Source organism: Alosa pseudoharengus, unplaced genomic scaffold (genome assembly GCF_046254945.1).
Source record: "Alosa pseudoharengus isolate Yale_2024_CS ecotype anadromous, Long Island Sound unplaced genomic scaffold, YU_APseudo_1.1 YU_APseudo_1.1_scf_3, whole genome shotgun sequence".
NCBI classification, from domain to species: domain Eukaryota; kingdom Metazoa; phylum Chordata; class Actinopteri; order Clupeiformes; family Clupeidae; genus Alosa; species Alosa pseudoharengus.
In genome coordinates this window covers 25,503,517-25,529,195 of record NW_027468718.1, presented here as the reverse complement: position 1 = coordinate 25,529,195, position 25,679 = coordinate 25,503,517, and the positions used below count along the sequence as shown (strand labels likewise).

Here is a 25,679-nt window from a genome sequence, read left to right as displayed (position 1 = left end):
TGTTTTCACTGGTTATCCTGTGGCCGTCACTTTAAGGATTTTGTTTTTAAAGTTTGTTTGGCCCTTTGATCTCCCCAGTCTCTTCAACCACAGCCATTGCTCTCCACTCATTCTATTTATGTGTGCTCGAGGTGAAATTTCACAGGCTCTCCAGAATCCATTTGAAGTGTTTTGGTTTACAGTAAAGGCCTCAGGTTTAGTCTGAGTTGCAGTTGAGTTTATTCTCTATGCAAGCAGTACTTTCACTCTCCATGCTCACTGCCAACATGAGGAGGAAGAGGATGAAAATAGTAACACAGTCGATTGGAAACATGAGAAGTTTTAATTTCAATTAATCACTGCTCCACAGTGATTGAAACTGAATATCTTCTGCAGTGAAGGCCCTGTGAATGTTGAAACTGCTGTTGTTTTGGATATGTGTTTATCTGAAGGGCCAGTCACACAGACACCTTTCCCTCTTCAATCCTAACCAATGCTTTGCTACTCTGTTGACAAACTGAACACACATTCTTAATGTTTTCTCCTTTTGAAGTGACTGACACCTGACCTGTTCTTCACAGAGACTGGTATGTCGGTCACTGGGTCTCTGGAGATGTTTGTAGGTAGCCTTATTAGCCAGTCACTCTAGTCATGAGCCAGGTGGCACAAACCGGTAGCGTTTTGATGCCTGCTAATCCCAGGCTTGATCTAATGACATGATGGGTTTTTCTCAGTGTGAGCCGTGTGCCAAACCTGGCCAGTGGTGTCAGTCACCTCCAGTGTGCTCTCTCTCCCTCCCCACTAATCTTCTTAGAAGGTGATCCTGAAGAGCAGCTTACCTAAGAGAGATCCCAGGCAACAGTCTGACCTAGGAGTGTCTCCTCAGCAGAGGTCAGACCCAAGCTTAGCCATATTGTATGAAGGATCACACCTCGGCCTTGGCCTGTAAGCTCTTGTCAGACATGCCAGGCACGCCAGTCTCACGCCAGGAGCCCACACGTGGTTTTAACAAAATATATTTATTAAAGTTAAATAGTATACTGAAAGATGTGCACTCAGTGTGATGGTAAGATATACAAATGTAATGCAAATCTGAAACCCAGGCAGGTAGACCCCTCTATAGCGCCAGGTACAGTGATCAGGTGACTTACAGCACCTGTTTTAGCTCAGCCCTGCAAGGCAGAGAGAGGCAGACAAACGAGCAGAAACTGGCAGTGCTGTAACACTCCTCTTTCATGTTATGTCTATGGTGTACTAAGTTCAGCAGCTGGTATTGCATTTTTACCACCATGAGGATTACTTTCTTCACGACAGAGTTACAGGTAGGGAGCCCCCATTAAACATGTTGTGCTCTACACTTCTGTTTTTAAACTTAAAAGACGTAGCGTTTGCTATGGATAGAAAGTTGTAAAGGTATGGTATACGTCATATTAATTTTCCCTAAGGGATGAATTTTGACTATACTGTTATATCAGTCGGTAACTAGGTACCAGGGTATGAATGTGCACTCATGCACTCTGACATGATGCAGGAAGTTGTTTTTGAATGCAGAAGCAAATTATGCTAATTCCGGCATATAAATAGCAGTAAATGAAGTAAGCTACTTAAGATACATCTGTACAATGTCAGGGTCATACTGTTATACAGTCCATACAGTAAAAGCAGCCATTGTAAGACCATAACTGCTTTTACCCATCAGAAGCATTTATAAAGAAGTAAAAAAAAAAAACCCAGGCCTTGTGATTACTGATTTTAGTGTGTGTAAATAGCTGGGTAGTAAAACGTTGGAAGAAGTATTCAACAGTATTGAATATCTAAATTCTACATGCTCAGGTAGATGTAGATATAAAAGTGTTCCGTGCCATGCTGTGTTTTGCACAGTAATATGGTCTATGTTTATATTTTCTAGCACAGTCTGAGTGATTGCTTTTTTTGTCCATGAGGAAGTTAGAGTTATTAGTGGTTTTGGGGAGGGGACTAGAGGTATGCAAATCTGAGGGATGTGATGTCCTCCTCTACTATGCTGAGATATTTGAAACCCCCCCTCCCCATGTCAAGCATGTCAGCTATGTCAAGTAAACATGGCTGACATAACAGCAATCACAACAGCACCACTGGCTCCATGGCTGGGTCGTTGAGCTATGTGCGGTGAGTCGGAGGCATCTGACCTGACCCTGCCGTCAGACTTTACCAACCCCCAGTACCTGCAGCTCATAATGCCCCACCTCCCTCTGCCCTCCACTCCCCCTCCACCTACTGTGCCATTAAACTCCAGGAAATTCCTCCACACGCCACGCCTCCCACAGGGACCCTAAAAGATGGCAGCACCTCTGTGCTCCTCTGACTGAGGGGCCTCTCCTCTGTGCTTGTGTCTGTGTGTGCCTTTATGTGTTTGTGTTTCTTGTGCACCTCAAGCATTGGACGGCCGTGCCATTGTTAATCAGGTTCTCGATAGTTTGCAGAGTTGTCTGACCATTTAGTATTCAAATGGTTTCGACAAGCTAAGCAATTTCCTGAAAGAATTTTGAAGCTGGTGTTACTCTTGTTTAGCATATGCTATGCAACCTTTCCTCCCTTTCTTGAGAAGCTGTTCTTTTTTTATGAATAGAGGCTCATTCAGATTAAAGATTAAACCCCATTAATCTCTCAAGTAAGATTAGCACTTGCTACTCGTTTACGGCTTTCCTAGAATTCCGGATATCATCAGCCTTCAGTTACCGCTCTTGGTAGGCACAACCAAGATAAGCAACAAGTCATGTGTTTGTACAAGAGTCAATGATCCTGTCTGTTAAAGGAATGCAAGTTTTCTAATTCACCCTGTGACCTGCATTTTCCCTCTTCTCCACTGTCCTCCAGTCCTTTCCCTCTTTTCTTTCTCCTGTGCCTTTTTCACACCGTACTGTCCAGTTGGTGTCAGTTCCTGTTGACACACATTTGTATGACCTTATTTATGTGTTGGCCAAACACTCTTTTCCGGTGAGGCCGCAGCAGGTCACCCTGGGCGTCTTTGTTTCACACAGACCCGCTGATTCTCACAGACTTTGAGTCCAGTGTGAAGGATTTTACAGCCTCTGTGCTAATTTAAGCCTGCTAATTCACCTGAGTTTGATAGGCAGCTATTGGCTTTCCCTCATGCATGCGTTTGAGTTGCTAGGCCCCTAGCAAGTTTTCCATTTCCATAACCCAACCTAGAATCCATCATAATATCAGTACAGCCTCCTGGCACTATGTGGCTCGTAAATGTTCAAAAAAACTATTGCTTAACTAGAATGTAGGGTCCAGTGCACATCACAAGTACATGGACATTTACACTTGACTTGCACGTAGCTGGAATCTTGTTTGTGCTAGAGTCCTTGGTCAATTGGTTGAGTCCTTGTCTTGACTCAAGATCGGCAGTTGTATTGGGCATGACATTTTTCTTTTGTTAGCATGTAACCAATTCTTTAAACTTTAGTTAAGAAGACTGCAACCTGGCTAAAAGCATCAAGGTACAGCTTTACAACCCTAAGGCTCCTCCCCTAGCCCCAGTCTCTCTGGCCTGTGGCCTGGCCCCCAGATGGTGCTTGCCTGGTGGGTGACCGGGGCCAGTGTCTTGGATGTGTAGCCTCTGGACAGAGCATGGGAGGTGCCCTGACCAGTACAAGAATTTAAAGGTTGTACTGGCCCACATGGTTGGTATTGATTTTGCTGTGGCCTGAGGGTAGAGGTCAGTTTAGGAGCCTGGTTGGCAGTCGGTGTTAACTCAACTAAACCCAGCTGCAGATGCTGGAGGGATGTACTAGTGCCACCACAATGTCACAGGCCCCCTCTTGATATGCCTCCTGTAGTTACACACAACTACGCACACACACTTGTTATGCAGAGCCACACACAGTGCAGATGTGGTATCTGGGTCATTCAATGTCAATTCAACTAGGGCCCACGCACTTAGGTTTCAAAACATTGTGAAAAAATTACACGGTGTACCTATGTCACCCAGGAGACACACTGTAAAATTACTTTTATGTAAGATCAATACTTTCCAAGATACAGCCAGTTTTACAGGGGGAGGGGGGTAGTACTGGGTTAAATTATTTTGTTGTTTTGATTTATCTTGATTGATTTGTTTGGTCATAACACACTGTCCACACATATATTTATTTACAGGAAAATTGCAAAATACCTGGAATGAATTTATCAAATTTGTGTGCTGGCCTGTTAGTTTTTTTGGCAGGATGGGAATGGAACACTTTGGATGCTCTCTTGGCTAAAATGTTTCTGTTTCTGATCAAAGTAAACCTCTCCATCACCAGAACAAACTGAACCTTAATATTAGCACAATATATCCACTTCACAACATTAGTTATATTTGTAGAAATGGAAAATTTTGTATTTGTGAATTGACTTTTTGTGAATTTGTGTGAATGGTTGTTTAAGCCAATTTTTACTGCATTGCGTATTAAAGGAGAATTCCGGTGTGATTTTGACCTAAAGTGTTTTGAAACATGATACCGAGTGTGAACGTATAGCCCATCTCGGCTTGTCCCCTGCACTCCGAAATCTGGCGCTAGTTAGCCGATGCTACCAACAAGGCGGTCAATGGTGGTGCCTCGGCATCGGCATAGCCATGCAAATAAATCACTGTTTTACACCATTTACGCGGCTGAATGTATCTCCACACTTCATTGGTAGACTTCCGAGGGCCCTGACATTTAAAACGAGACATTGAGAACTTTGAAAAAGCACTGGTAGTTTACTTACAAGACGATTTATACAGACAGTATCTTCTCGAAGTCCAGTTGCTGCTACTGGAAGAAACTGTAATCCATGCATTTCCACAGAATTATTTTTGGAATCTGATCCCTTATCATACCTGTTCATTCATACTCGTCACTCGACTTATCGTGACTAAATTCAAGATGGCTGCAAACGCTAAACTTCGTGAAGATACTGTCTGTATAAATCGTCTTGTAAGTAAACTACCAGTGCTTTTTCAAAGTTCTCAATGTCTCGTTTTAAATGTCAGGGCCCTCGGAAGTCTACCAATGCCGAGGCACCACCATTGATCGCCTTGTTGGTAGCATCGGCTAACTAGCGCCAGATTTCGGAGTGCAGGGGACAAGCCGAGATGGGCTATGAGACATACGTTCACACTCGGTATCATGTTTCAAAACACTTTAGGTCAAAATCACACCGGAATTCTCCTTTAATAGACATTTCTAAAAGGGATAGTGTGGACTAATAGAGTAATCCATACAGGTAGGAACATGCCATAGTTTTTATTAGTTTGTTTATTTATCTATAAGCAAATGTTGTGACATGAATCAGCACATTCTTCAATGTCAACAAACTGGTTATTCCTGGGTAGGAAAGCTAATGGCTAGTTTTAGTTTCATGTTATTATTATTTATTCGTATTAGTATTATTTCAGCTATACAGAGCAATGGTGCAGGTAATCGGGCCTCTCATCAGGGAACTCTTCGAGCCATGTTTTATGTTTATTGTGTTAATTTAGCTTTCCTGATCTTTTTACTGTGACCTATTTCTTTCTTTGTAAATAAATACTTTGAAATGCATACCTCTCTTTTTTTTTCTACTGAAAAAATAAAATGGTGCCATGGTCTCACATCTAAGTCATTACAGTTGAAAATACTATACTGTGATAAATTGTAGTCCTTATCTACTGTATTTGGTTATACTAAATCCCACTCCGGGGGATGTGTGTGGAGAGAGTGTACCAAACCATACTTGCAGCTGTACTTATGCTATTCATGGAATTCTGTCTGCACCACTTCCATCCTTTTACTTCATATCTGAAACCCTCCTCTGTTAAAGATTATGATGTGAAGCAAACTTTCTTTTTCTGTGCAACAACTGCATGTTGATGTCATGTTGTCTTAAGAGTAGTTCAACAGTTACATCACCACACTCCGTCATTTGTGCTCAGAAAAGCTCTCTGGTGGAGCCTCAGGAATGCAGGGGCTTTAATGGGATACAGTGACACACATGCCAGGATCCAGCGCTTTTCTCTGAAGCCCTGCAGGTGGTGGCTGGACTCTGGCTGGTGCATTGAGCTGGCCGGTGGTCAGGTGGCTCAGCACTCTGCCTGGGCTGCCCATGGGAGAACAGCTGTGTGTGTGACCAATTGAAAACACCACACCAGACGAGGGATGTAGTGATGGAAAGGGCCCTCTTTCACTCTGGATAGGCCTCGGCTTAGGTTGCAGGCGACGACCAAATGAGAAGGCTGCCTTCTGTGTTCCTCCCTTCTCTCTCTCTCGAGGCCTTTTCCTCATGGCCGAAACAATGTGGATCTGATTTCATTAGAAGCTTTTATTCCACCCACCTAAAAGAAACCTCCTCACTGTAACCATGTGCACCACAAAAAGGTGGCACTTTTGAAATGTATGTTTTAAAGGTTAACGCCTCCGGTGTACTCTAGAGAGAGGAAGGCGTGTGGGAAGTGAGAGGCCTTTGTCAGTGTTACACTTGGGTGGTGATCTTGGCTCCACAGGCCATATGTGGCATAGAGTCCACAAGTAGGTTACACGCCTGGCTTGGGATCTGGTGCGCGAGCTTCTCACAGGGCCTCCGCCTGAACAAGCCCCTCTCTCCCGCCGTGATTAATTGCTGGCAGGCCGAGCCGAGGGGATCTTGCGTCAATAAATCGTCATGAAGGCAACTCCCCTGCTTGGAACATAAACACAGAGATGGGACTGAGCCACGACTGAAGCCAAGCCAGAGCTTGTTAGGGTTTCTCGGCCTCTGTGAGCTTTGCTGTACCCCACCGTGTCATGCCACGCCATTTATTTAACACCCTAATTATATTAGGAGAGTACTTAGCCAGGCTCTCATAGGAACCTTTAATCCAGCCAGAACCATGGCTTGGGTCTCTGTAGCCATCATGTTGACCCCTTCCATTCCATGTCAGTCAAGGGTAATTAGTTTAGTCTCGTTCCTCATTAATATGTAGTTTTTCTTATTGACGCTGTTCATTTTTGGTTTTGTTAGGTGTCGCCTTTGATACTGTTTACACGGTACTTTATTATATCTACTTTATCTTGATCTGTGGGCGATACGTGTTACCTTTGGCATATGCATGCATCAAGTTTACACATCAATCTCAGGCTCAGCCTCAACCATGCAGTTCCTCCCATGTTTGCTTGTAAGGGCTTGAGGGCTGTCCTTAAAAATACACTCTCTCCCCAGTACCTCTACCACAACTACCACCACATACCTGGAAGAGGTGGAGACCGAGGTGGATAAGAGGAGAATTGCACTGGAAAATATAGCAACACAAAGAATCTAAAGCCCCTCAATCCATCCATCACTCTCCATCCTGTGACAGATGGTCATGAATTATTCATATTAAGTTTGTGGGGAGCGCATGGCAGCGGATTTATCCCAGAGACAATTACATTTCAGGAAAAGAAATTAACCAGACTGATGCTACTAAAAGAGAGGGGCAATTATAAAGCCTTAGCTATGATATAAAAGATAATCTTACTTCAGCATTTGGTAAATTGCTTTTATTAATTAATTGGACATTTTTGCCAAGGAATATCAGATTAATGGTTGTTGATGAGTTTGAGGTACAGAGGTGATTGAGTACCTGGAAGACCTCTGTCAGCGTAACATTGTGAACGAATTGTTCTGACATTTCAAGCTACATTAGCCCAACCATGACGTTCCCTCCATGCTGCCAGACGGTACCACCACACTCTCGCTCGTCATTCATTCACTGATTGCCCAAACAGAGCAGTCAGTCCTGGAGTGGAGCTGAGCCAAACCGGGCGTGAACTAGTGCCTATTAACCATAAAACAACAGAAATGTAAAAATCGATAGGTCACGTTGGATAGAAAGCATTTGCACATTTAGTCAGAGCCACCAAACCACCATTAGTTATCAAAAGCTGCCAGTGAGGGATTATGAAAGCTCTCTAGTCCTCTTTTAAGGACTATGGACTGCAAAAAGAATCTCTCGAAAGTAATCTTCAAAAGATAGGTTGTTCCAGGCTAAGCCTGTCAAGGGATTCTTTTCTGACAGAGAGGAATAAACCCAGGTGGAGGTTACAGGAAGTTAATTGATAGCATTAAATGTTTGGATTAAGTGGGGAGTATTTAGAACTCAGTTTTTACCATTTGCATAAAGCCATTTTTGTCTTTTTCAAGCAGGAGAGGCTTGTGTTTTAAGTTGTGCATTATTCGACCACATTCCATAAACCATAGGCTTACTGCTAGAGGGATTGCTCAGTATAAATCTAAATGTGTCTTTGTAATAAAATATGTATTGTGACTACTGAACCACAAAAATACCATTGTTGCTAGTCATCCATTTCTGTGGAAAAAAATCTATGGAAATATGGCTTTGTAGGTGGGATAAGAGTTACAATACAATAACAAAACCCCTGAAGAACAATGGGAATTACTAAGTAATGAGATTTGGGTGCTGTCAGTGTCTTATTTTTACCGTTTCCATAATATTTCATTCAAGTAATCTCATTGGAGAATGAAAGGGGGTTATGTATTTTGCCTCTGTAATGAATTCATTAAATGCTCATGGCAGGGTTTTGCCAAAGAAGACATGTGCTATTCAGTGAGGAGTTATCTTCTCAGATTGAACATGTCATTGTTATGAATAGACATTAGCAGTCTGCTTTTGTGTAGGTCTGCCGTTTCTAAGCATGTATTTATGTGATTCGATGGCGTTCCATTACTGAGCCTCCTGCAGAGGAGTGGTGTGTGTGCTCATGGGGAGGCGTGGGGCCAGGATCCCGGGCTCAGTCCTGGACGTCATCCCTCCACCGTGTGTAGGCTTCACATAGGTGTATGCGTGTTGGAAAATTGTAGCTAATTACGATGCGGAGGGCCTTTAGACTCTTCACACTTGCAACACACATTATCCATAAAAACACATTTTACTGCTCTGGCTAGCACACATCAAGGGGCATGTGGGCATGTGTGCTTCCTAAACTCAAGCTTTAGAAGAATGCCAGCAGGCCACAGCAGGCAGGGCCGTCGTGATGAGGCATGTACCACCATTAACAGAACAGACGACGAGAGGCCAAGCCAGGCAGCCACCGCTGGGACCTCAAAATAAAGCAGCTGGTTGGAAGTGTGTATGCTTTGAAGCGTAGCAGCCAGATGCTACAAGGCCTTATTTTGATGATCCAAAACACCCCTTTGTTGAGGTGGGAGAAGGATTTATTGATGAAACCCTCATGTTTCTGTCTCTCCCGGTCCTGTAATGGTCACAGAATTGGTTTGTACATTGAACTTCCCATGCATTATGGAACGAGACTGTGAGTAAACTACACTATTTCCCTTCTTACATCGGCTCACAGAACTCTTAAACCACTTTTCATTTTCGATCTGAGCAGACACTAGAGCTTAACCTGTAGCGATCAGAAACTAGATTGCATTTCGACATATTAATACAGTCAGATTTATTAGGTAGTGGTGACGAGACACAATTGTGAAGTGTAATTCCAATACAGGGCCTGGTTCATTTGAGGACATGATACTGTGTCTATGAGGTGGGTCCAAGAACTTAATCCTCTACCTTTGGGGAAAAGTAGGCTTACACAACCGAACATTAAGGTCCATCCTCACCCCAGGATCTAGTGCAGTGGTCCCCAAACTACGGCCCGCCACCTAAGTTTAGGTGTTTAGGTGTTTCGCGTTTGCCATCGAAAACGGAATGAAATGTATACACGAATCCGGCGAAACCACCGGAAGTAAGCGGGCGCCATTACTGAGCTGTTGCTGGGTAGCATTGCGCCAATGCCTCCTATTGGATTCGTTGCGTCCACTGGGATAACAGCCCGCGATTTACGACTGTCTCACTACTTCTTTTATAATGTCGAATGGGAAAACATGTTCTGTTTTCAATTGTTCCAATAGCAGCAATAAAATTACCAGTTGGAACAAAAGAAAAATGTGAGATACACAAAATATGACTGCCCCTGTCTGGTAGCCTAACATTACCATACGGTTTGCACAGATAGCAGTTAGCTGTACCTTACCCTTTCCTTTTGAAATGTGAAAATTAGATAAACAATGGTCACAAATGAATAACATGAATTCGTTTATTTAATATCCATTCATTTATTTATTGTTGCCAAATGGACAGATATTTTTATAGTTTCCTCGTTAGCTAGCCTAGCTAGCATAGTTATTGCTGAAGTTAGAGCTACAGTAGTTAAGTAGATATAATATCAACCAAGTCCCAATTATGTATTCCCTCATTCTCTACTCTAAGCTATTTTCATAAATAATCTGTAAGATCGCTTGTACCTTCATCTGTGACCGGAGGCCACTGTCTAACATCATCAACCCAACAAGCCATACTGCCTGGCTGTAGCTGTCATTGAGGGTGGGTTATCACGGAGGTTTGTTTACATATCATATTGGATTGGTTGTGTCCACTGGGATAACAGCCCGCGATTTACGACTGTCTCACTACTTCTTTTATAATGTCGAGTGGGAAAACATGCCAAATGGACAGATATTTGTATAGTTTCCTCGTTAGCTAGCATAGTTATTCCTAACGTTAGCTAGCTACAGTAGTTAAGTAGATATATTATCAACCTAGTCCCAATTATGTCTTTATTTCCTCATTCTCTACTCTAAGCTATTTTTATAAATAATCTGTAAGATCGCTTGTACCTTCATCTGTGACCGGAGGCCACTGTCTAACATCATCAATCCAACAAGCCATACTGCCTGGCCGTAGCTGTCATTGAGGGTGCGTTATCACGGAGGTTAGTTTACATACCAGTAATGGCGTCGCCACAAGATGGCAGCCTCCACAGAACGCTCGCCTGATTTGTGTATAGTAGGCCTACCTGCAAACAATGTAAGAGGCCTCTGCTGACTGCATCAGTGGTCAAAGTATTCTAAAAATGTATCAATTAATTGTTAATAACTAACTAACTTCTATTCAAGTCATAATTCTGGAACTTTCTGGTATAATTATTTACATTTTTATTCACTCGTTCAAATGTTCATACAGAGTTCACAAAGTTCTCATCAGGTGAGTGAAAGTTAGAATGGTGGTCATTTCAGATGTTTCTGTCACCACTTCATAAAACTCATAGTTTGAGAACTTTAAATTATTTGTAGGATATTGCTTGTTCACAACTTGAGCTGTGTATGCAAAGTTCAGAGTTCAAAATATACTTTTGAGACTCCCTGCTTATAGTTTTGAGAATGCTATTATTAGTATTATTTCATTTGAGCTACATTTTACACTGATATGGCATGATGGCAATATAAACACAGATAACAATTGTATTAAATTGCAATAGCCTATAGATATAAATGTAATGGAATATTCAACTAAGGTAGACTGCCTTTGTTCACAGCGCTAAGCTATTTATGGTTACTGATATACGCCGAGTCTCTGGCCCTCTCTTAGAGCCAGGCATAGTAAGCTGGCCCTCGGAAGAAAAAGTTTGGGGACCACTGATCTAGTGTTTGAAATGAACTTTTCCAGGCACTAATCCACGGATTAGTAACAGCGCAGAGGCCACGCCTACTATTATTATCACCGTTTTGAATCCTTTAGCCATGCCATTTGAAAGGAAATTTGTGGTGGCAGATTTGATGTATATGAAGGCATCACTACAACAGATCCACTGGCTGGAGTGCAATTGCTCAGTAATCTTAAGTCATGGTTTCATGACTGCCGAGGGACGAATGGACAGAGTAACTGTTGGTAAGGGAGAGGGCGATAAAAACCCTTCGTACACGTGACCTAATAAAAGTTATGTCCTTCATAGGTGGAGTTAATGGGCTCTCCTAGTTTTTTGCCCTTCTGCAAAACTGTCCACTGTTTCTCATTCACCCATACAACCTCTGTGCAGCAGCCAAGCTGGAGCTCTTGGTCGTGAAATTTCATTGGTTCTCCATGAAATAGGCTCCGGCTCAGTGCCTGGAGCTGTAATAGAAATGAATGAATGCAGTCCTGGCTTAACCAATGGCAGAGAAGTGTGGAGTTAGACTGACAGTCCTTGCTTGGCTGTATAACAGTCCCTATATAACCTCTAATCCCACAATCACAAAGTAAGGATCAAATGCCAAGACAGCAATGAGTTAGGGCTGGGCGATATATCGATATAAAAGATATATCGATATATTTTAAAATGCGATATGGAATTAGACCATATCGCATATATCGATATAGTTCAAATTTGTGCGGTGATCCTTGCTCCACGCAAGCCGCTGACCGGAGCTCTCTGCACTGCCCCCCTCTCTGCACTGCTGTGAAACTGCACGCTACTTTTCTCATATATATTTATTTCAGAAAAAGATGGGCCTATTTTATTTTATAGGCTTTTTTCATTTAAGATATTTTTTTTTATTTAAATGTGCACTTTACTTTGCTTACTTACCTTGCACCTTACTTTGATTTCAAAAAAGGCACTCCAGTTTTTATGTTTACATTTTACTGTTATTTGAGTAGTGAGTTTTCAATAAAACTACTCATATTTGACTAAACATTTCATTTTACAGCTCTAACTTTGCCGTAAAAATATCGGGATATATATCGTATATCGATATTCAACCTAAATATATTGGGATATGACTTTTGGTCCATATCGCCCAGCCCTACAATGAGTGTTCAAAGAGTTTTTTTGTGTATTTGTTTTTTTCCTGTGAACAATTGACTTTTGTTTGGTGCCTTTGCTTTGTTGATCTGTCATAGCCTTTCAGAATTAGAAATAGTGCCCCCATACTCTGATGTCTTCTGCAAGATCTGAATCAGGATCTCTAACCTCCCGTTAGCTGTGTCGTGATCGCCTTGACCTTTCTGGGCTGATGCATCAACCCCAAAGCGACAAGATGAAAGTCCACTTCACCTTTCTTTTGCCTTTTTTAAATTGGCCTTCATTAAGATTGGTCATTCAAAATGCAGCTTTAAGGTAGAGGCATACATTTAGCTGCTAACAGAAATATTTCATGAGTGTGAGGTTTTGTACAAGTATAGGCTTTGGTTAGAGTGTGTGGTCTCTAGATCTTAAAATAAAAACAAAATGAATGCCCAAAAAGCAATACCACTTTATCTTTGTCTTACTCTACTGAAGTGTGAAGCCATTTGCCTGTTCAACTTTTTACTTTAGCAAGAGTCAAGCACATCTTTCACAGCTTACACACCATGGAAATGTGAAAATCCCCTTCATTTTGACTGTCCTTTTTGTCTTCTGCTGTGAAGTTGCAGCATGCTTTGCTTTGCTTCCGTTATGGGGGCTGCATGGCCTTATCTTCCGCTGATAGCACTAGAGGCCTCCCTGCTTGGAAAGTGTGCATTTAGTGGTACCAGATAAGACCGCAGGACCACAAAATCACGTCTCTTATCTGTCTTTAACTCCTCTGTGTTGGATTGAGGCCGAAGCTAGGCCTGTAGGCAGCCATCAATCACTGGGCACCGAATGCTAAAATAGTTCTATTTCACATGGAAATAGCTCCTCTGTGCCTTAGGCTAAATGTACCCCAAATAATCCACTGTGTGCTACATTTATTGTTGCAGCAAAAAGCAGTTTAGTCTTGTGTCCTTGCTATCTTTTCAACTGTTCTTTCAAGGGGTTGTAGCAAGAATTTCCATGTCAAGGCTTTGGGTTCTTGGAGAGAAGAGCAGTATACTGAAGATTACTTGGTTTGAAATACAACTGTGTGCCAGACCTCACTGCTCTCTCAGGCATGCTCTCTTCTATCTCTGTGACTAAAAGTAGTTTTTATCATCCTGGTTGCCCTCCGCCAGAAATCGGAGAGGGGAAAACTAAACAAAGACAAAGGAAACAGCGAAATAGCATGCTTGGTTCGCTATTGTTCTAGTGATAGAGCCATTTCCTGCTCGAGTGGTGCAGCTGGCATTAGCACCATGAAGAGCACAGTCTCCATTAGTGCCTCACTGCTGTGGTCAGGCAGTAAAGTTCTCTGCTCACTCAGGCTCATAGGACATGCTGCAGCTCCAGTAACTCCTCAGTAAGTTGAACTCTCTGGCACTCTGTGTTTAGGAGCAATTCAGTATTCGGATCTGTTTGCTAGTGTATGTCTGGACTTTCAAGGAAATTCTGTTATTTTGATGTGTGCTGTAGTGGCTGTTTGGTTTTGAACTTGTTTTGAAATTTGTGAAGGAAAAAGTTCAGCAGTTTATGGCCTCCGTAGATAAGCGTGCTGTGACCGAAGGCAATAGCTGGACTAACTCATAAAGCCTAGAATACGTGGAAATCAGATTAGATGTCACACCTTCCTGTTTTTCTCCTTTGAAGATGGTTGTTTCTGAGTATGATTTATAGAAATAGTTTCTAGAGTGCAGAGTCATTATGCAGACTGATCTGTCCAAGCGCAGGATTGGATATCACTAGCTGGGTTTCTGTTCAGCTCATTTGCATTTTTAATGTGCATTCATGAAAAAAAATGTGCATCTGTGTGTGTTTCCATTCACTGTATTATGCAAATTCAGAACTGACCTTCTTCGGTAACACTTTCTATGAAGGTTGTATTTATAATGCCCTATGAATGCATTCATAATGTTTTATAAGGTGTCTATAAAGCATTGTAATGCTCATTATTACCATCTATATACTCACAAGTCGTCATAACCAACTTCATGATGCATTATGACAGATCATTATGAATGATTATAATTTTAATCTGAATAATGCATTATAAATATGTCAAGATCTGCCTACTCACTTTTCAGTTTTATGATGCATCATAACTGCTTTGCTAAATGCGTATAGTGATGCATAAAGAGTTTTGACTTCTACTGTAGTCCTATATATCTATAGCTATAAGTATATGTAATAAACTTATAATAATTTATACATTTCCCTACAGCACACAATTATAAACAGCTATGCAATATCATGTCTTATTTGTCAGCTCTAAGTAAAGTGACAAGAATATATTATTAACAAGTTTAAGTTTACTGAGTAATTAAAGGGTGCAATGAACTAAGTACCGAGTCTAGCATCTTTACCCCATATGCACAATATTATAAATTACTATGTTAATGTCATAGGTGTTATTTGTCAGCTTTAGGTACAGTAGAGCAAATGAGGTATTGTTATAAATAGATATAAGATTATTATAAACAAATATGAGGCAGAATGAAATGAGAGCATGGACAGTAAAGACAAAAGGAATGCATTTAGTTCACTTTATTTTCATCACTCTATGCATTTAACAGAGAGAAGTAGTTATGATGCATCATAAAACTATATCATTCATAATTATTTATTTGTCATAATGCATCATGAAGTTGGTTATGACGACTTGTGAATACATATAGATGGTAATAATGAGCATTACAATGCTTTATAGACACCTTATAAAACATTATGAATGCATTCATAGGGCGTTATAAATACAACCTTCATAGAAAGTGTTACCCATTCTTCTTATCAAGGCAAGAGTTCTGATGATCAGCCGTGAGATCAAAATGTAAAGGGCAACATTTACAGAAACCTGTTGGTAGAAATTCAACAAAAATGAATTGAGTGTTTAGAATCAAGAATAGTAGATTGAGTCATTGGAAGATTGAATGCGACATTTAAGTGTTTCCAGTCAGGATTTCTTATTAGAATGATCAAAATGCGCATGAAAAAGTTGAATGGGAAGCCAGCTAGTGTGTGGGTGTGAGTGCTGTGTTGTGTGTGTACTTCGTCATGGGGCTTGCTCAGTGTCGGGAGAACAGCTGTGGGCCGTATGACTGCCATGACACCCACACATTCCTAACCCCCTCTAAACGTGTTTTCGTTCTGAGCTGCCAGCCTCATTGGGCTCCTTTGTCTCTGGGAGGCCTCTGGGTGGAGGGCTGTTGTCTTTACCCAGGGACTGCTTTCTCCGACTTGCCCTCACTCTCCGTGATCTCCCTCTTTCTGCTTTCTTGGCTTTCGTTTTGGTCATCTCTCCCTTTCCCAGTCTCACTCTTCTTCCTTCTATCTACCTATCCTCCCCCTTTCTTTCTCTCTCTCTCTCGCATTCTTCCTTGTCCCTCTGTGGTGGCAGATTCCAGCTTCTCCCCTCTCCAAAGGGCTAATGTTTTCATTCAGTGCGCCTAGCGGCAACAGAGATCTGTGTTTTGGCCTGTCTTCTAACGTGACCTTCTCCGCATTTCCAGCGTTTTGTAGTTTGGGGTTTTTGCTCCTTTTATCCCCAAGCATAGTGACATTCCCTGCTGATATTTTGGTTCCTCACGCCAGTTTGCACTGGACTGAAATACCACCCCCTTTCGAGATAAAATTGTTTTGCTTTAATCCATTGCCAAATGAGTTAAAATCACTGTAGGCCAAAACATAAAGAAGTGCATCATTGCTGACACTGTTGCACACAAAAATGACTAAATATGACTCCCCTGAGCTTGTGGTTTCTCAATAACATTTGAAGACTGTTTCACTAATGCATGACTTAGTCAGTATTTCTGTTTAGAATTAATGTGTTCACTGTGTTATGATGTTAGGACACAGATGGTTGGACAACTGACAGCGCTGGGATGCTAATATTTTCCATGCCTGTATGAAGTGTTGTTTAGAATGTTATTTTATCCCAGTCAGACTGCAGAGGCTCTCGCTACCAGTTGTAGCGTTCGTTTTTGCACACACAGGGCTGCTTCCTCTTTAGAGGAGATAAAATATAGCCTGATGCAGAGGAATCCTCGCCTCTGATGGTCGATGGTACAATAAACGGGCCGCTGTATTCTATATAAAGTGCCATTGATTTCTGGTTTTGAAGGCAAGGCTCTCCTGCCATAACAGAGTATTGTCTCAGAATGAAACATTTCCTTCAAGCACTCTTCAGAGGAGTCTTGGGGAGATGGCCAAGGGACATGGTAGGAGCCATCTCCCAGAAAAAGAAAGATTGGTGCCATGTTGAGGGAACCGCAGAACCTTGCCGGGGACTACGGAACAGCCGTGCAGGAGATCAAGCCCGCTGGGCAGAGAGTCTAAACGATTGAAAAGAAGAGGAAGAAGTTGACATTTTGATGAGCTTGTGAGTTAAACTTGTTGAAGCGATCACCTGCACCATTAGGGAGATGAGCGGTGTCTGGCAAGAGCAAGTGTCAGAGTGTGACTGTGTTTAATGAGACTAAAGCTGCTAAGCCCTCTGATCCTGCTCAAGAGGTGTGCGTGAGCCGGGGGGGGCTGGAGGGGAGATGAGGGAAGACGAGACGCGCCTAAGGGATTGGTATGGCTCCTCCCCTAACACCAGTTCAGTGAAGTTTGGGCTTTTACCGCATGATATTAGTACATAGCACATCCCAACATCAATGATGGTGTCGCTCTGCATGATTTACATACTTATTGCCTCTAACCATCAGTAGAATTCACATTCAGAGTCCCTTCACTTAATTGTCTCCTCATCCTCTTAGAGAAAAATAACATGGAAGTAACATAACTAGTATGATGATCAATGGTCTGTCTCATTTATTGAAAGAGAAGAGTCCCTCCCTCCATTTGCCACGGTGGGGCCAGACCAGTGATAATTGAGAGGACAGGGTGATTCAGAAACAGAATGACCCAGGGAGGAGGTTGTGGGCCAGCAAACAGCCCCAGAAACCTTAATCAGCCCTGCTGACGCAGGTGGCCTGGCATTACCGCTGCCAAATGCCCAGTGATGAGGTCACCTCAGGGTCATATTTTTTCATGTTGGCAAGCAAAAGTCTGACTGGCTCATCCTCTGTCATTGTTGCTCTTTTATCATTGCTTTTTACCAGCAGATTACCCCCAAGTCCACCAGGATTATGCTCAATATTAATCTCCGACCAGCATCATCATGACAAACAAGCAAGCTTTGTGGACGTCAGAGGCCCTCTCTCTCTTTTTTCACTTGAGGAGCCAGAGATGAATAACAGGAACTTGTTGGGCAGCCTCTGTCATGTTGGAATGGTTCACTGCTAAATTTCTAAATTCCCTTCCCCGACCCCTCTCTCTGCACATGTACTGAAACTGTATGCTACCGCCATCTGAAGGGCTGGGAACCAGCACCAATCCCATGGCACTGAATAGTGGTGAACGATACACGTTCATATACAAGAATTCATTTTTGCAAACTATGTGCATCTCCTGTTGATGTGGTTGTGGACTGTGGATGAATTGCTAAATTGATTTGATCAGTGTGTTTTTAACTCAGTGTTGAGTGAACATCTGGTCCTCAACCTGTGACAGTGTGGTCTATGCTGTCCAATGTGGTTACCCCATTACTCTTTGTGCTTTGCAGAGGTTCCAGACACAGGGTGCTATAAATAGACATGGTTGTTGGGAACTGTGTTTTTCCCCCTCACAGGACCATGCAGTTACTTTCAGGTTGGAGGCTGTCAGTGGGGAGCCTATTCTTTATAACAGCAGAGGCCTCTGAAGATAAGCATGGATTTTTGGATAGATTGTGTGGTAGGGCTGTCAATCTTCTTCCATAACACAATTCGAATTTCATTCATTATTATTTTTAATAATCAAATTATATTTGAATATTTAATGCTTAAATGTTGTCTATTATTAATATTTACGATGCATCTCTGTAGTGTTCACTGTATAAACGGGCTTATGCATTGCCAATGCCACTATAAACACGTGGGTGACTTGTTATATTGAACAAAAGCAAAAACGATATCTGTGCAACTTGAGTGGTTTCAATTTCTTTTGCGCAGACACGCACACACACTGAATGAACGCCCATACCACTACCACTTTATTGAACGCCTCTATGTTTGATGACGCCAAATTAGCAAGTATTTCCTGTTTGGGAAAAGTTTGCTTTCTTTTTTTCTATTGGTCCGCGATTCCATGAACCATTATGCCTATCAGAGAAGTGACAAAAGCACCGGACATAGCCTAGAGTAGGGAGGCAAAAACCTAATTCTTGCCTGCTTTAGCTGCGCGGTTCCTCGTCCTCGGACTGTTTACCTACCTAGCTTGTCAGGGTGTAGCGTTATCAGATGTGCACTCAGGGTGCTCGCTGCTACATATTCTGCAGATTACGACATTGTTAAGCTAATTATAATTTTTTCGTTTTCTGATGGAAATCCAAAAACGTTCCACACATCGCTGAAATGGTCAGGAGTGGTGATCTCCCTGGGTGCATCGCTTCTGCCATATTTAGATTGTGCATTAGACGTGACACATTAGCATTTCGTTTTCACATATTCGCTAAAGTTAGCCAACACATAAAAAAACTCCCCAAAACACCACATTCGAATAGTAAATTCCAAATTCGAATAGTATTGATATTTTTGGCACAGTGTGTGTGTGTGTGTGTGCACCACAGGAAGTTCACAGTTGCCTTCAATAAGAAGGCTAGTTTGCCTCAGCAGCTATTGGTTGCATACTTTTTCAGTGAGGTATGCTCAGGAACCTAGCCTTTTTTTGCAGGAAGTCTTGTCTTTTTTGCAGGCAAGAACCCAGCTGTTCACAGTTGTGCTGTAGTTTCCTTCATGTCACATGTATGTTGATTGAAGATGATAAAGGACAGACTCTTCTCTTTTGACCATGAGTGCTTGTTTGAATGAGCGATATACCAACACTCCCACTCAGCACAGTCTTGGTCTCCACTTAGTCGAAGAGAACTTGAGAACCTTGCTGAAATAAGTGGGCTGTGGAGCCACAGGCTGAGGCACTGCTATGAGATTTCAGTGTGAGCTTGACAGGACACCGATGCTGAAGTGGCCATCTGCACACAGAGTTTTGTCATCCACCCACACTCTGTCAGTCCCCTTCGACTCAAGCACTCCAGCCGGGGACACTATTGGCTACAGCGTTGAGAAACGTGACACAGAGCAGGTAAATTAGTAGGGCTTTTTCATGCCTGAGGAAATGTGAGATTTCATGGAACTGAGCATGAGCCATGCGGAAAGGTCCAGTGGCGTGGTCTGTAATTTGCATCTTGTGCACACTCTAGTGTAGACACACAGCTTTCATGATCACCTGCTTAAGCAACTCCGACATGATCTGTGTGTCTGCAGTCAAGTCTTTAGTATTACACCATCACTGAATCCAAATAGCTTCGTTTTTATATGGTCTTGACCTTGTTTGGTATTATGATTTGAGTATCCCTGTAAACTTAGTGTTTATTTCAGCAGTCTGGTTGAAAGTAGGGATGCACCGATACTGATATGCTCATATTCATACTCGTATGTGAAAATAGTGATAATAGTCCTATTTCACCTTAAACATAGTAGTGTACTGTAGGTGCTACCCTTAACAAAGTGTCACTGTAAAGTTCCTGACTGAAGTCAGCACCCAATTCACTTCTACTTCAGGTTATGATGAGCAAATGCCAGACACAGCTTCATTTGAGGACTGCAGCTTTATTCAATGACCAGTAATTAATACTATAAGTCTGCCTCACTAACTCTGTTTTGGTCGCAAGCTTCTCTGTTTCAAGCTCATCTACATTGTCTTTTTCTTTCTCATTCACCCATGTTCGAATCGTCCAGTTGTTCTCAGAGGAGCCACACCTCTTTTGCAACAAAACATATGACAAAACACAAATGTGTTGCTGCTGCCTTGGAGGATCTTAAACAGCATTGCACCGCGCCAACCTCTCCATGCTCAGATACACACCAGGCTTCATTTTTGTCTGGGGGAAACGTTGTAATTGTATTACATTACATTACATGAAACTGAAGCTTGTGGTCATAGTGTCTTGTCATTTTTTTGTTGCCCTATCAGATTTTGGTGTCTAGGGAGATGGTGTGGAGGCGGTGCTAAACAGTCCTGTTGATCATTTGTTTAAATGAAATGTGAAGACAGTGCCAGTGTGTTAACAGAAACTTACAATTATATATTTTATTTGATGATCATTATTTTAAGCTTATTGTAACAACTAGAGCAGAGAAGAAAATAAAACCTTCTAATTCATAGCATTTTTATGCTAGCCTAATAGTTATTTTTGTTGTAGAAATATCAGTATCAGTACTCCATATAGGCAAGTACACAAATTAAAGTTAAATATTCATATAAGTACTCGGTTTGAAAAAATGGCATTGGCACATCCCTAGATGAAGGAGGCCATTAAGGGGAATACTGTAATTGGGGCCCTTTGTATTCCCAGTGCCCACTCTCATGCCCACATCCACACAGTGCCCACTCTCATGCCCACACCCACACAGTGCCACAAGTGTCCAAGACTCTCAGCCCCTCCAAGCTTCTCTTTCTTGGAGGACCTTGCAGATCTGGTCAGATGTCAGTCATCAGTCATGCAACACTTAGGCCTACATAGAAGTTGAAAGAACAAACAGTCAACAGTGTGAACCATTTTAGCTGCCACCTAATTTTGCCATGATAGACGGGCAGCTGAAGATGGCGTTGTGTCTGGTCCACTGCCCAACCACACTGCCGTGGGATTGTTTTGTGATAGCCCATGACCCCTGAAACTGAACCATTGTTTGTTTGTGTGCTTGCATGTGTGCACATGAAGTGAACTCGGTGTGTTAATGCAGTTAGGGCTGAAAAGGATTGTACAGAGGGCAATGAGCATGCAGGACACGGCCAGAGTTGGGTTATTTATAGGTATGCAGAGGTCACACTCGCGCACTCCTAGAACAAGGAGTCGATTGTTGGGCTCCCCTCATTGATCTGGGGATGGCACTGGTCACCTCCGCCTGTGCGCTCCTCATGAGCGCTAACAGAAAGGGGCCGAGGCCCCAAGCTGTACGATGAACTTTTAGCTGCCTGCAAATCAGGGACTGTAATAGATTGAGGAAATACAGTAGTTGCAGTTCATTGTTGTAAAAACAGTCTTCTTCTTTTTTTTATTATTATTGTGTCTGATTTCATTGTCATTTGCTTCACTGTAATTGTGGACATAGCATTATTTGTACTCTTAAATCAGAGGTACATGTACAAAGCCAGTGCAAGGATAAATGGAGCGGATGAAAATAAAGAAAATAAAGCAGTAATTTCTGCCGTGCGTCAGCAGCCTGAACATGCTCCTCTCCCTATGGATGTACTGCAATGCAAGTGGCCCCACACCATTGCATTAATCAAATGAAATAATGCCATAATAATAAAAGTCATGGCAGTCTGACCCTAGAGCTCTGCATCATTCCAGATTGTGGAAGGTTTTCCCCATGTTATCGTCTTGCCAACATGTTTGACATCAGTGTGCACTGTGGTGTGTGCCTTTAACTGACAGACCATAGATTACCCCACTAAGGGAGTGGGGGTGCTGTAGTAGAGAGGGAGGTTCCTCTTATAAATATTTGGGATTAATGGGAGATGAGTCATTGGAACACGGGTGTGGTTGTACATGCTAGAGAATAAAGTGTGTGAAAAGTTGACGTCGTATGGAGTTTAGAACTACTTATGCCTTTCCGTCTCTTTCCTCCCTCTCTACGCACAGCTTGCCCAGACACTGATTTGTTGAGCTAAGGCGGCCTAATTACAGGGCCCGGTTCTGTTGTAATGGCCTGTTTTCTGAAGAAACCACAGAGGTTCCTTCCTAAGTGCTTGGAGATGCTGTCTAGCATTTTATGGACCCCCCCCCCCCCCCATCCCAGCATCTTATTGCATTACATCCAGTCATGAAGTTTGTTCTTTTCCGAATGCCAGGCTAGACTGTGTCCCAAGGCTCATTCTCTGGAGAATTGTCCCAGCCGAGTCGCCATTGCTCCCTCCTGTCTCTCCGGAGAGGCCTTTGGTGAAGGCTGAGTTATTGGCAGAGCGGCAAGGTAATGACCGTAACCTCAGCCAGAGAGGCCGTTTAGAGAGACAAAAGGACCGATGGGAGGAGATGCGTGTGTCCCTGAAGGAACGGTGCCCTCTGTGCTCCCCTCTCAGACATCACTTGCTCACACTTAACCCCAGTTGCCAGTGGGGCTGATGGCTGGTGACTCAGTCATAGCCCTTGGGAAACCAGAACTGCCCCCCCAAATTGCATATTGCATAGAAAATCAAAAGGAGAGCGAGATTTCCCCCCTGGTGCCCTGGATGAGGTGCGAGAGGCTACCACTTCGGGGGTTTTGTGCTTGTTTTGTGAGGCCTGTAGTAAACAAACAAGCCTTTTTTGTCGCTGAGTGTGTTATTTGAGCACGCAAGGAAGCGTGCTGATTTTAATTGTAATTAGTGAGTGGAAATTGGTATAGGAGTCGTGCCAGCGGGATAAGCTCTGTCACTCTGCTCGGGCTTTTGTGTGCGCGGTGCGTCTTTGACGGCTCGGATGGAGCTGATAACGCAGATGGCATGATCCCCGGGCTCACACCACTCTGTGCAAAACAGGCGTCTGCTTTGAATGGAGGTTGGAGTTGTGGCTGGAGCACAAAGCACCCTCTTGTATGGCCCTCGGATGGACGCTGCTGACAGGCCATCCGTTTGCGTCACCGTGTGTGCATTTGCGTGTGTATATGTGTGCGTGTGTATGTCTGTGCATGTGTGCAAGGCATTCACCACTGTATTCTTTGGGCCTGTTGAGCCGCTGATGAGTATTGACCTCCAGTTGAAACCGCTCAGGTCAGCCATTGTGTCCCAGCTGCATTTGTTCATAATTACTGCTACCAAGGTTTTTATGTAGGAAAGGGCATGGTTTGCACTTTGTGGTAGGGAGTGTATTTGCCAACACTCACAGTTGAGTCCACCCTTCACCCCAAACCAAAAGCAACATGGGTACACCACTTACACAAGTGTTTTTTATATATATATGAGTAGTGAACCATTCAGGAAATCAGTTCAGCCAGCTCAAGAACCTGTAAAGGAGAATCCACCGACTGTGTAGGCTGAATAGACAACTTGTCTCAGCAAACAATACAGTCCAGCCAAGGACAGCTGACTGAACATACAGAGTGATAATGACACCCCATCAGAAAGTGGCAAATAAAGAACTATGGCAATTTCCTTACAATATGCTGTTGGCCGACCTCGCCCAAGCGAGCTAGCCAGCTATCCTGTGGAACACGACAGACAGTTTTTCGGGGCTAATTGCATTAGCCGACGTAACTCGTTTGTCACCTCCTATAATTTGAGGCTGGGTTGTCCATCTTTAACAGTGTAACGTTAAAATACAAGGTTCTTGTTCGCTTAGCCATCATATGTCTGGTCCAGCTCATCTAAAGTCACCATCTCTGCGAGAGGCCGATGGTCTGCCTCAATCCAGACAGCTGGTAAATATGGCACAGGTGCTAACTGGCTAAAAGAACAAACTAACGTCAGCTGGCTAAGGCCAGATGGCCTACATTTGAACCTTTACAATGCGGGGACAAAGAAAATAGGTTAACGTTACATCGGAAAAGTATGGATGGCTGAGCATTTAACGTTATGAGCGGAATACACATATGCAGCATTTGAGGCTTACAACATAAGATAGAAACGTATGGCCAGCAACCAAGCTAACAAGGCCGGCTAGGAAGATTAAATCACGTTTGCTAAGTTAATTAGCTAGCTAGCATAGACAACTATTCTAGGATGGTCGTCGTCGACTGGTTGATTCACCTGAATGTAACCATCCATCGGTTGTTTTCGTACAATAATAATTGCTTTTTGATGTTGTGTTAATCAGAATGAATAGTTTAGGTGTAATCGCTACATAGCATCCACTTAATCCCCGTAATCAAAATATCATGCCTGCCGGCCCCGGTGCTGGTGGCAGATGGCAGTTTACCCATCGAGAATATAGCAAAGCTATGTACGCTGACTGTGAAAGTGTACGACAAACATACATGTAATCCACCTCCTGCCACAAACAACCTTTTGATATGAACACTAACACGATTTAATAACGAACATTAAAACGATTTCGCAATCAGTGAGAGTGACAAATAAACATCAGTGTCTTACCTTTACCAATAGAAGGTCAGCTTCAATATGATTGTTTCCACTACTTCAAAATAGTTAATATAAAAAGCGAGCAGTGACGGAAATCACTGACCAGCTTCAAAAAAAAAATAAAAAAATATATATATATGAACATAAGATAGAAACGTTAATTAAAAGGAGCAACAGAGCAACAGCGGAAAAGAGCAACAGCGGCATCTCCTACCAGCAAACTTGATAAAGTTCAGCTAAAATGCACAGAGTAGGGAAAAGACACTCTGGTTTAAAATAAGACCCTTGATCCCATAATTACATGCGGGAGGTCCTCCATACCAGTAACCCTCTCGAATCATAACGCCGATACCTGTCAAGCGCTGGCTGCCTAATTGCTGGTTTGAGCTCTGTTCCAGCAAGTAGAGCTTCCATTTTAGAGAGCTCACATATAATTAAAACATGCCTGCAATAGAGAGTAATAGGTATGTCCCTCTTGTCATCTAACCCATAGTGACAGTACTATTATTACTGCATTTTGCTCTGATGCTGAGATTTGGAGTAGGAGACACTCTATGGGAAGATCAGCTGTTTATTGCCCTCATTATCATGGTGCAGCATGGAAAGACAGTGATTTTATGTTTTGGATGTCTCCAAGGAAGATTAACACTGTTTTTATCCAACCTCCTGTATGTTACGGCAAGTTAAGGGTTAATGTGTGTCTGCTTTGAATATGCTGATGAACTGCAGCTCAGTCAGGTATGTAAAGGGCTTCCATGGTTAATGAATCCTATTTTGAGTCATATTTTATTTTAATCCATTCTTTTTCAGATATCCCAAAGATCAATACTCTTAATTGTTGGTTGTTACCTGGTGCTTGAAAGCCGTAATCTCAGATGAATGTGTGTCTGAGTCTGTGTGTTATTTTCTGTTGAAGGGACTGAGGTCTCGGTCTCAGAAGACTTAAAGGTCTACAGTAATTAA

General features: G+C 42.6%; 1 protein-coding gene across 2 annotated transcripts in view; it reads left to right on the top strand.

Moving 5' to 3' along the window:
- The window catches only part of hdac4 (histone deacetylase 4), a 156,826-nt gene that overhangs the window by 16,244 nt on the left and 114,903 nt on the right, over positions 1-25,679 (top strand). The gene's annotated exons all lie outside the window — the stretch shown is intronic.